Below are 11,807 nucleotides of genomic sequence, written 5' to 3'. Positions count from 1 at the left end.
GCTTCTGGCCATCTGCAGCTCTGTGGTCATCCAGGCTCTGTGGTCATCCAGGCTCTGTGGTCATCCACAGCTCCGTGGTCATCCAGGCTCTGTGGTCATCCAGGCTCTGTGGTCATCCACAGCTCCGTGGTCATCCAGGCTCCGTGGTCATCCAGGCTCCATGGTCATCCACACCTCTGGCCATCTGCAGCTCCGTGGTCATCCAGGCTCTGTGGTCATCCAGGCTCTGTGGTCATCCAGGCTCTGTGGTCATCATGCATCTGCCATGCCGGTTTGGCTGCTGCTGGCTCCTCCTCAGCTGAGCTGCCAGCTTGGAGCATCCAGGCTTTTTCCAAAACCCACTGAGCACAGAATCACCGCACCACCAAATCCCAGAACCACGGAATCCCAGAGTCACACAGTCCCAGCATCAATCGGGCTGGGAGAGACCTTCAAGACCACTGTGTCCAACCCAGCCCCAACACCTCAACTCAACCCTGGCACCCAGTGCCACCTCCAGGGATGGTGACACCACCACCTCCCCAGGCAGCCATTCCAGAACTTCATCATTCTTTCCATGAAAAACTTTCTGCTAACATCCAACCTAAACTTCCTGTGGTTGCAGCCTGTCATTCTGTAGAAAGAAACCCACCCGTGACGATGGGGATGCCACACCTGACCGTGACACCAGGGATATCACAACCCACCCATGACACCAGGGATGTCACAACCCACCCGTGACACCAGGGATGTCACAACCCACCCATGACACCAGGGATGCCACACCTGACCATGACACCAGGGATGCCACACCTGACCATGACACCAGGGATGCCACAACCCACCCGTGACACCAGGGATGTCACACCTGACCATGACACCAGGGATGCCACAACCCACCCGTGACACCAGGGATGTCACAACCCACCCACGTCACCACAGCACCAGCCAAGGCTGTGAGGCTCCCCCCCAGCCACCCAGGGCTCCTTGGCAAACACGGAGTTTTCCCCAGAAGGTTCCGGGTGTTTGGCAAATCCGTGGGGAGCCGCGGTGACATCCCAGGATGGCACCGCCACCAGGACAGGGGCACGGGGGGCACAGGGGTCTGGGCTGGCTCTGCTGTGGCCTGTCCTCATGCTGGGCTCATCCCAGGCTCCATGGTCACTCTGGTCACTCAGAGATCAAGTGCAGAGCAGCTGGACACCGCGAGTGACCGAGGGGCCGCCGTCCGTCTGTCCTTCCTGGCAGCAGCTGAGCCCAGCCCATCTGTCACTGCCAGGACAGACCCCCACCATGCTGGGAAAGGATCCACGGCCTGGAATCCCAGGGCGAGGGGACAAGGCAGGAAAATCTGTGTGGCGTTAATGAGGAGGGGGCACAAGAAGTGGATTTGAGGAATTTTGGTCAATAGTTCAATGGAAGGCAGGTGGGAGAAAAATAAAATGAATAAAATACGAAGTAAAGTGTAAACTTATGAGCTTTGTAAGAACGTACAAAAAGCATGAATGCTAAAATAAAAACAGTTTGAAGCCTTCTGAAAATGGATTTGTTGCTCTGTACTGTCTCTGTCTCAGCTATGAGCACATCCCAGCTTTGGTCCTCACCAGGACCATTCTCAAGAGGGAAGGAGAATTTTCTCAGATAGATCCCAGGGCGTTGGGATTTAATTTTTCTATTTTTCAGGCCCTGTAATGCTTCAGTGTGTTCCAGTCCCCGCCCCAGCCCAGCAGGACGATGGATCCCATCCATTCCAGTCCCCATCCCAGCCCTGACGGATCTCTCCCAGCCCTGCAGGACGATGGATCCATCCATTCCAGTCTCCATCCCAGCCCTGACGGATCTCTCCCAGCCCTGCAGGACGATGGATCCATCCATTCCAGTCTCCATCCCAGCCCTGACGGATCTCTCCCAGCCCTGCAGGACGATGGATCCATCCATTCCAGTCTCCATCCCAGCCCTGACGGATCTCTCCCAGCCCTGCAGGACGATGGATCCATCCATTCCAGTCTCCATCCCAGCCCTGACGGATCTCTCCCAGCCCTGCAGGACGATGGATCCATCCATTCCAGTCTCCATCCCAGCCCTGACGGATCTCTCCCAGCCCTGCAGGACGATGGATCCATCCATTCCAGTCTCCATCCCAGCCCTGACGGATCTCTCCCAGCCCTGCAGGACGATGGATCCATCCATTCCAGTCTCCATCCCAGCCCTGACGGATCTCTCCCAGCCCTGCAGGACGATGGATCCATCCATTCCAGTCTCCATCCCAGCCCTGACGGATCTCTCCCAGCCCTGCAGGATGATGGATCCCTGCAGAATGGTGGATCCCATCCATTCCAGTCTCCCTCCCAGCCCTGCAGGATGATGGATCCCTGTAGGATGGTGGATCCCAGCAGGACGGTGGATCCACCCATTCCAGTCCCCATCCCAGTGCTGACAGATCCCTCCCAGCCCTGCAGGATGATGGATCCCTGTAGGATGGTGGATCCCATCCCTCCCAGTCCCCATCCCAACCCTGCAGGATGATTGATCCCTGTAGGATGGTGGATCCCATCCCTCCCAGTCCCCATCCCAGCCCTGACGGATCCCTCCCAACCCTGCAGGATGATGGATCCCTGCAGGACGGTGGATCCCATCCCTCCCAGTCCCCATCCCAGCCCTGACGGATCCCTCCCAGCCCCTGGGGACGCCCCCAGCCCCAGCACACCGTGCTGTGCCTCTCTCCCTGCCTTTTGTTTTCACAAGCCTTTTGACTGGCAGATTCCTTTTTGAACACAGCCTGAAAAGCCCAGATCCCTCCTGCACTCCATTCACTAATGGATTTTCCAGAAGTCCCTTTTTTTTTTTTGTTTTTGGCTCCTTTCTTTGCTGACACTGCTGCCTTCATCCACACCCAAGGCTGTGGATGCCTCTGGATGGATTTTGGGGACCCCGTGCCACGTTTGGAGCATCCTCCCCTGCAGCACCCACCTTCTACAGCCTGGGATTGCACAGATTCTAAAACAATTATAATATTTATATATGTAGATATTATATATCATAGTATATTTATATTTAAACATATCCATTATAATATAATTATAATTACATATTTAGATGTAATAGATTACTATATTGAATATTTAATATTTATTATTAAATTTGGGAAATGGGGAAATTTGGCGCCAGGAGCACATCTTGAGCTAATCCTAGAGCAGAAAAAATTCCTTTTCCTCTCTTTTTGGCAGCCACTCATTAAAAAGTCATCCATCCCTCCCAGTCCCCATCCCAGCCCTGCAGGATGATGAATCCCTGCAGGACAATGGATCCCATCCATTCCAGTCTCCATCCCAGACCTGCAGGACCTAATCCTAGAGCAGAAAAAATTCCTTTTCCTCTCTTTTTGGCAGCCACTCATTAAAAAGTCATCATGAGGAGGAGGAGGAGGAGGAGAAAGAGGGTGGAAACTTTATTCTTTAACTCTGTTTTGTTTTGTTTTATTCTAGGTCAGCCTTCTCAAGGTATCTATCTGGGGAGGACACCCCAAAATCCTGTCCAATGACACATCCCAAAATCCTTTCTGGGGAGGACACCACAAAATCCTGGTCCAGAGAGACACCACAAAATCCTGTCTGAGGAGGGCACCACAAAATCCTGGTCCAGGAACACACCCCAAAATCCTGGTCCAGAGAGACACGCCAAAATCCTTTCTGGGGAGGACACCCCAAAATCTTGGTCCAGGGATGCAGGACGGTGGATCCCATCCCTCCCAGTCCCCATCATTTTCCAGAAGTCCCACACAATCCTGGTCCAGGAACACAGGGCACCACAAAATCCTGGTCCAGGAACACACCCCAAAATCCTGGTCCAGAGAGACACCCCAAAATCCTGGTCCAGGGACACACCCCAAAATCCTGGTCCAGAGGGACACCCCACAATCCTGGTCCAGGGACACATCCCAAAATCCTGTCTGAGCAGGACACCCCAAAATCCTGTCTGAGGAGGACACCCCAAAATCCTCGTCCAGAGGGACACCCCACAATCCTGGTCCAGGGACACATCCCAAAATCCTTTTTGGGGAGGACACCCCACAATCCTGGTCCAGGAACACACCCCAAAATCCTGGTCCAGAGAGACACCCCACAATCCTGGTCCAGGAACACACCCCACAATCCTGGTCCAGAGAGACACCCCACAATCCTGGTCCAGAGAGACACCCCACAATCCTGGTCCAGAGAGACACCCCACAATCATGGTCCAGGGACACATCCCAAAATCCTTTTTGGGGTGGACACCCCACAATCCTGGTCCAGGAACACACCCCAAAATCCTGGCCCAGAGGACACCCCACAATCCTGGCCCAGAGGACACCCCACAATCCTGGTCCAGGAACACCCCCCGTTACCCCAGCCCAGGGCCAGGCCCAGGACATCCCCACCCCGCTGGCACCTCGGAATGAATCAAACATTCCTGCTCTTCCCAGCTGTGCCAGGAGGAAGGAAGGAGGCAGGAGCAAAGCCCCTCGGAGCACACTCAACCTCGTCACCCCGCGCGTGGCCCGGCCTTTAATTACACATTCCTGCGGTCATTAGCCCTCTCACCATTAATTACGGGCGCATTATCCCGCTCCAGCGAAACACAACTTTCCCCTCCTGGAAAAGCCCGCGAGGAGATCGGAGGGAAGGATGAGGAATAATTCTGGCCTTGCTGCGCCCGGTGTGCTGAACACAGCAGTGGAATGTGTTGTGGAGATCTGTGGTTTCTTAATTAGCCGGCGGTGATGGTGTTTTAATTAAAGGAGCGATCGATTCAACTCGTAGCGAACTAAGAGCAATGGGTTTCTTAATAAAGATTATTATTGATCAGCCTTCTGTGAATCAGAAGTCTGCTAATTATGCTAATTATTCTTAATTATTCTTGAATGGTGGAGTCTATGCTAATTATTACCTGGCCAGGGGCTGTTGTAACCATGAAGTGCTCTGCAGAGTCTTTGCAAAAGGAGGAAAAGGATGTTCTGATGAGAGCATCCCTTGGCTGGCTCTGCAAAAAAAAGTGTCCAAAAAGGTCCTGCTGCTCCCTAGGAAATGGGGAGATCTGACGCCTTGGGATTTCAGGTTTTGTATTTTTAATGTATTTGTGATCCTGCAGATCTTTAGTGCAGAAGTCTCATCTCCATGTACAGTGGGAGCTGCTGCCTTCACATTTTGGGCAGGCACAACAATTCCTCTCCAGGCTGGGAATCAAGGACACCTCACTGCCTCCAAGAAATGGAAACAAAAGTGATTTGGAGGCAGAGAACTTGGGGTAAATTCCTTTATTACCTGCAGCTGTAATTGGACAATTAACCCAAATACGTAAATGGACCAAATTTATAAAAATGTGAAAACCCGTGGCCCGTTGTCAATTTTTTGGGGCATTGCCTGCCCAAAATCTACCTGAAGGCCCTTCAATAAATATAAATAAACTGCTTTTTATTCCCTAAATTCTGTGTGGCCTCTGTTTTTAGGTAGCTCCAAAAAGGCACCAGTTTAGTCCCAGGGAGAAGATGCAGCTGCAAGCTGCTGGATCCAGAGTCCCCCCAGGCTGGAGCTGCTGTCACCTCCCAGCAGTGACACAGCAGAGCCTTTGTGCAGGGCAGGCAGAGCCTCCCCACTCAGCTCTGACTCAGCTGCTTTTGTTTTTGTGGGAAAGAAATGCGTGGGTTGAAGCGCAGTTTGTCCTGGCATTTATTTTCACTTTCTTGGGGGAAAAAGAAGAAAAAAAAAAGAAAAAACAAACAAACAAAAAAAAAAAAAAAAAAAGAAAAAGAAAAAGAAAAAAAGAAAAAAGAAAAAAGAAAAAAAAAAGAAAAAAAAAAAAAGAAAAAACAAACAAACAAAAAAAAAAAAAAACCAAAAAAACCCCACAAAAAAAAAAAAAAAAAAAGAAAAAGAAAAAGAAAAAAAGAAAAAAGAAAAAAGAAAAAAAAAGGAAAAAAAAAACCCCAAACAAAAAACCACCAAAATTCTGCCTCTTTTATCTCTGGAGGGAAAAGTCTGGCCTGGGTAGCGCAGCTCAGGGAGCCTGGCAGTGGGAGGGAGGGCACCCCACTTTGGGGAAGGCACCCCCAACCCTGGGGAGTGAATCCCACCCTGGGGAGGGGCACCCCGTTATCCCAGCCTGGGAGGAGACCCCAGGATCCTGATCCAGGGAGGAAATCTCAGCACCCCAGTCCAGGGATGGCACCTCAAACCCTGGGAGTTAAGGTCACTTAAACTGACCTTAAAACCTCCACGCCTGGATCCTGGGAGGACAGCCCAGCACCCCACCCTGGGGATAAAGGGTTAACATCCCGCCCAGAGAGAACACTCTGACATTCCACCTGGGGAGGACACCCCAAAATCCTGCTCCAGGGACACCCCAGCACCCCATCCTGGGGATAAGGGGTTAACATCCTGCCCGGAGAGCACACTCTGACATTCCACCTGGGGAGGACACCCCAAAATCCTGCTCCAGGGACACCCCAGCACCCCACCCTGGGGATAAGGGGTTAACATCCTGCCCGGAGAGCACACTCTGACATTCCACCTGGGGAGTGAATCCCACCCTGGGGAGGGGCACCCCGTTATCCCAGCCTGGGAGGAGACCCCAGGATCCTGATCCAGGGAGGAAATCTCAGCACCCCAGTCCAGGGATGGCACCTCAAACCCTGGGAGTTAAGGTCACTTAAATTGACCTTAAAACCTCCACGTCTGGATCCCGGGAGGACACCCCAGCACCCCACCCTGGGGATAAAGGGTTAACATCCCGCCCAGAGAGAACACTCTGACATTCCACCTGGGGAGGACACCCCAAAATCCTGCTCCAGGGACACCCCAGCACCCCACCCTGGGGATAAAGGGTTAACATCCTGCCTGGAGAGCACACTCTGACATTCCACCTGGGGAGGACACCCCAAAATCCTGCTCCAGGGACACCCCAGCACCCCACCCTGGGGACGAGGGGTTAACATCCTGCCTGGAGAGCACACTCTGACATTCCACCTGGGGAGGACACCCCAAAATCCTGCTCCAGGGACACCCCCCAGCATCCCAGCCCAGGGCAGGGCTCCGGGGCACCACGCTGGCACCACTGGAATTAAAGAAACATTTCTGCTTTCCCCTCCTCAAGCCGCGCTCAGGAGAAAGGAGCCGGGAGGAAAAACCATCCCGGGCACCCTCCAGCTCTCTCCCAAGGCCTCGGTGGCTTTATCAGGGCCACCATAAATATCTGGGGCTGCTGATAAGGGACACCGGGACAGTTTAAGTGACCTGAACTCCAGCTGCTGCTGGGACACAAGGCCGGCAGAGCTTTTACAGCACCCCCAGCACGCGGCAAAATTAACTTTGCAGCAGAGAGCTGGAGCTGACTTCCCAGGGGTCAGAGCAGGCACCAGCACCCTCGAGGATGGCATTCCTGGGGCAGGAAAAGAGCCAGGATCCCGCTCAGGAATCTGAAGGAAAAAAGGGGAGAATCCCCCCACGACAAGAGCAAGCCAATTCCAAAGGGAAAAAAACGACGTTCCGGGAGTCATTGCGGCGAGCAGCTCGCAGTGGCAGAAGTTTGCAAGGGGTAAATTGGTTTTCAGGGCTGGGAATTGGCACTGGGGAGAGCTTTATTCCTGCCTGGCTGCTGAATCAGCACTGGGAATTTTCCTGCTGAAGACTCCTGGGATTTAGTCCCAACAGCTGCATCAGACTGGAACTGGCACACGTGTCCCATTCCCAGTAACACCAGTACCACCAGTAACACCACCAGTAACACCAGTACTATCACCAGCACCACCAGTAACCCCAGTAACACCAGTACTACCACCAGCACCACCAGTAACACCAGTAACACCAGTAACACCACCAGCACCACCAATAACACCAGTAACACCAGTACTACCACCAGCACCACCAGTAACACCACCAGCACCACCAGTAACACCAGTACTACCACCAGCACCACCAGTAACACCAGTACCACCAGTAACACCAGTACTACCACCAGTACCACCAGTACCACCAGTACCACCACCAGTACCACCAGTACCACCACCAGTACCACCACCAGTACCACCAGTACTACCACCAGTACCACCACCAGTACCACCAGTACTACCACCAGTACCACCACCAGTACCACCACCAGTACCACCAGTACCACCACCAGTACTACCACCAGCACCACCAGTAACACCACCAGCACCACCAGTAACACCAGTACTACCACCAGCACCACCAGTAACACCAGCACCACCAGTAACACCAGTAACACCAGTACTACCACCAGTACCACCAGTACCACCACCAGTACCACCACCAGTACCACCAGTACCACCACCAGTACTACCAGTACCACCACCAGTACCACCACCAGTACCACCAGTACCACCACCAGTACCACCAGTACCACCACCAGTACTACCAGTACCACCACCAGTACCACCAGTACCCCACCAGCACGGCAGGAGCTTCCCCAAGCCAGAGCACCACCACGCTGGCAAACACACAAGTCACCAGCACCTCCCTCCAAGCCCAAAAAAGAAGGAAAACATCTTTTTTTTTTATTTTAACTATAACCAGACAAGACAAGTATCCATCCCAGCAGGGCTGGAGCTCTCAGCAGGAGCAACAGAGGGAGGAAGAGGATGAGATGCTGGGAGCCATCAGCCTCAAGCTTTCCCTGAATGCTGCAAAATCCCAGCTGGCAGAGGAATTTTGGCCAGAGGCACTGGGATTTGTGCTGGGGTGACAAAAGGAGCCTCGGGACAGCCCTGACAAGTGCCCAGGTTCCCTCCAGCCACTCAAAAAAGAGAAGTGAGGAGTGTTCCCAAGGGGGTCAGCATCACACAAGGGTCACCAGAGCTTCTCCAGAGGCGTTGGTGTCCCCTGGGGGAAATTCCCCGCAGGAATCCTCACCCCAACCCACGTGTGCCGCTGTCAGCGCTGGGCTGAGGCATTCCTGCTCCCCCCTGGAGCCCATCCCCTTCCAGGCACAAGCAGGAAGGCCAAACCATTGGAAAAGCAAGGAGAGAAGCAAGGAAAACGTCTGGCTGTTTGTGGCATCCCTATCCTCAGGAATATCTCCTCAACTAGGAAAGAATGGAGTGACCCCACGGCCGCACTGTTTTCACCCAAAAAAAACCACCCTTTAGGGTTTTCTCCTCCTGTGGCTGCTGGGAGTGGAGGTTGGATGTGGGGAGGGGGCTCAGAACTTTCAGGCAGCTTATCCAGGTGCTTTGATAGGGATCTGGGGGCAGAGAAAACACAACCCCTGTTTGAGTAGGGGGTGTGAAGAGGCAGAGCTCCCTCAGGGTCAGACCCCAGCTACCAAATACAGAAAAGAGAAGGAGCTGCAGCAGGTGGGAGCTCATCCCCGGGCTCTTCAAAACTGCATTCCACATCCCCCAGCACCCAGGGGAAAACGCTTGGGAGGCTCCTCAGCATTTATTCCACGTTTTCCCCGGGGAAATTAAGGAACTTGGACGGGGCACAGCACGGGTTTGGGTTCCACCAAAGGCAAGATGCTGCTAAAGCCCCAGCCCAGCCCTCGGGAGGGGAAAAAGGAAGGAGGGAGGGGAGGAGGGAGGAGGGAGAGAGGAGAAAACACCGGCTCCAGATAAGCAATTGTTAACATGATCCATATGGTACACAACGCTCTGTTTAACACAAATGATAATGGCAAAAGGGAAGAATGCAGCGGGGCTCGGCGGGAGAACAAAGGCGGCCACAGAACCCTTCCCTGCGCCAGGAATTCCCAAATGGAAGGGCTGAAACCCTTCCCTGCTCCAGGAATTCCCAGCTGGAAGGGCTGAAACCCTTCCCTGCACCAGGAATTCCCAAATGGAAGGGCTGAAACCCTTCCCTGCTCCAGGAATTCCCAGCTGGAAGGGCTGAAACCCTTCCCTGCTCCAGGAATTCCCAGCTGGAAGGGCTGAAACCCTTCCCTGCTCCAGGAATTCCCAGCTGGAAGGGCTGAAACCCTTCCCTGCGCCAGGAATTCAGAGCAGGGATAGCCAGAGGCCGTTTCCCCTTCCCTGCTGCAGAGGAATGAGGGGACAGAGCCGATGGCTGCTCCCCCATTCCCCACTCCAGGAATTGTGGCTGCTCCCCCATGTTCCCCAAAACCCACCAGGCTCTCTCCTTCCCCTCCCCAAAACAGCTAAAACACAGAGCAGGGAGTGAAACCGCAGCTGTCAGCAAAAAAATAGAATAAAATAAAATAAAAATCTGTATTTCTAACAAGTATTAACTTATAAGTAATTAATATCTTCATAATCAATACCAAATGGAAATGAGAGCTGCATGGATGTAAACACTGAGCCCATTCCCCCGGGATCTGGGATGAATTCAGCCCTGGGTGTTTATGTTATTGCAGGATCCCGTGGCTTTGCAGGGAACACAATACAGTACGTGCCATTCATTATCCCGGCAGTCCCCCAAGAGAAAATGTCAACACACTTCTGCTGGAGAGAGCTAAAGCAAATGTTTAATGTGATAAACAACTGCCAGGCCTCAGACCCCACTGAAATGTTTAATTCAGAAGCACCTCGAGAGCAAACAGGCGCCGGAGCACCCACATGGGGAGCCCTGGCAGGAACCTCATCAATTCCCATCAGGAAATCCACCCTGAGCCATCGGAGTGCCCCGCGCCCTCCCCCAGAGCCACGTCCTCATCAAACAGCCAAATTCTGTCCAAAATTCTGTCCCACGCCCGAAATCTGTCACAAAACCAGGATGCGTTCAATGATAATGGCGATTTTTGGGATCCCGGAGTAAAACTAGGAGTGATGTGAACCAGCACACGGCACTTCCAAACCCAGGAGAATTTATAATAAAGTGTTTTTAAACCCTTCCTCCCGACGTTCTTCTCCCCTGAATGAAAAATGCCCACTTCAAAAAAAAAAAAAAAAAAGAAAAGAAAAGAAAAAAAAGGAGATTTCAGGCAAAGCTTCCATTTAAAAATCCCTTCCAATTCCTCAATGCCGCGACTGTTTTGAAGGCGAGCGCTCCGGCGTGCGCTTGACGTGCGCCAGCGGCTGTGGGAGCCGGCATTGTTCCTGGGGTGAGGGAGGGAGGGAGGGAGGGACGGAGGAGGGAGGAGGAGGGCAAGGCAGGAGGGAAGGAGGGAGGGAGGGAGGGATGGATGGATGGACGGACGGACGGACGGACGGAGGGATGGATGATGGATGGATGGATGGATGGATGGATGGATGGATGGATGGATGGATGGACGGATGGATGGATGGATGGAGGGATGGACGGATGGAAGGACGGACGGACAATCTACCTCACCGTGCGCACCCTCTGCGCTTCAGCTAGGGTTAGGCTCAGGATTAGGTCAGCCCCTGTGCCCGGGCTCCCCTCGGGGTCGGGCTCCCCTCGCAGCCGGCGCCTCCCAGGGTCCCGCTCCCCGCTCCCCGCATGTCACCAGCGCGTCCCCGCCGGAGCTCCTCGCACCCTCTCGGGGGGAAGCAGGGAGGGAGGCGATGGCCGTAGGCCGAGGCAGCGGGGGCTGCCCCGCTCCCCGGCAGCGCTCGGGTTCCTCGGAGCCCTCCCCGACCCCTCCGCGCTGCCCGGCTCGGCCCCAGAGCGGCAGCGGCGGGGCGGGATCCGCGCCCCGGGCAGCGCGGGGGATGCTCGGCCGGGCCGCCCCGGATCTCCCCGGCCCAGCCCGGCCCAGCCCGGCCCCACTCACCTCCTCATGCCGGCGGGCCGTTAGCGCAGCCCGGGAGGCCGTGCCGGGCGCCGCATCCTGCGCTGCCGCCGGACAATGCGGGGCGGCGCGGCGGCCCCGGGCGGGCGGCGGGGGCTGGGGCCGGGCTGGGGCTGGGGCCGGGGCCG

Source organism: Onychostruthus taczanowskii, unplaced genomic scaffold (genome assembly GCF_017590055.1).
Source record: "Onychostruthus taczanowskii isolate IOZ18803 unplaced genomic scaffold, ASM1759005v1 scaffold178, whole genome shotgun sequence".
NCBI lineage: Eukaryota > Metazoa > Chordata > Aves > Passeriformes > Passeridae > Onychostruthus > Onychostruthus taczanowskii.
Note: the sequence above shows the minus strand (reverse complement) of the source record.